The following is an 888-nucleotide window of genomic DNA, read 5'->3' as shown; positions in this document are numbered from 1 at the left end:
CAAAAAAAAACCAACAGCAAAACAATCATTTAATAGAATTTTTTTTTTTTTTTTTTGCACCTGTCCATTTTGTCTTTTTTTTTTAGTTAACATGCACAAATCTCTCAAACTGGAACTGGGTATCTCTGCAACTGTGTGTTTTATCTGAAATTTGTGTGTATGTGCAACAGCTGTTTTGTTGTTTCGAAAACTCGTCACAATAATAAATGAGATATTATGAAATGCTTTTAACAAAGCACCATATTTTATTTATATTGCCACAAGTTTCAATTAAAAATAGCTTTCGTTAATTGAAATACAGATAAAATAAAAAAATATCTAAAATAAAAAAAAAAATACAAAACTTGTTTGTAGTAAAAAACACTAAAACTAAATAAAAATAAATAAGATATTTCTGTTCAGCTTTAATTTCTTTTTATTTCAGTTTTAGTAAATTGTTTTATGCGCTTTTGTCATTTCTATTTGTTTTCTTTTACAAACATTCTACTGTTTTTTTATTAATTAGCTTTATTTTAAAAAAAGAAAACTAATAAAATTAACTAATTAAAATTATCAAAATTACTAAAAATTAAAATTACAGTGAAAAATTAACATGAAAATAAAAGCAAATTCTAAACATGAATAAATACTATAATAGTATATGAATAATACTAAATTATAAAACGGATAGTTCCGGTCCTTGATTCTGATTGGCTGAGCCGCGTTCGAAGCTGTTGTAAATTACTCTACAAACACACACCTTTGTTTACGTTTGCGTGTTGCTCGGCAACCACTTTGTTGCAATCACAACTGTTTCTGAGGAACTACATTGTTTGGTGGAAGAATACTGTTTTTATTAATATCATTACACTTTATTTGCTCTGTTTTATTTTGTGAAACCTTACTACG

General features: G+C 25.7%; 1 protein-coding gene across 1 annotated transcript in view; it reads right to left on the bottom strand.

Annotated features, from left to right (window-relative positions):
* Positions 1-888, bottom strand: part of LOC107728652 (structural maintenance of chromosomes flexible hinge domain-containing protein 1-like) — a gene marked incomplete at its 5' end in the record, with an annotated part of 55,908 nt that overhangs the window by 11,758 nt on the left and 43,262 nt on the right. The window lies entirely within an intron of this gene.

Source organism: Sinocyclocheilus rhinocerous, unplaced genomic scaffold (assembly GCF_001515625.1).
Source record: "Sinocyclocheilus rhinocerous isolate Xijiao unplaced genomic scaffold, SAMN03320098_v1.1 scaffold547, whole genome shotgun sequence".
Taxonomy (NCBI): domain Eukaryota; kingdom Metazoa; phylum Chordata; class Actinopteri; order Cypriniformes; family Cyprinidae; genus Sinocyclocheilus; species Sinocyclocheilus rhinocerous.
The sequence above is the reverse complement of the archived record's forward strand: the minus strand, read 5'-3'. Positions and strand labels throughout refer to the sequence as shown.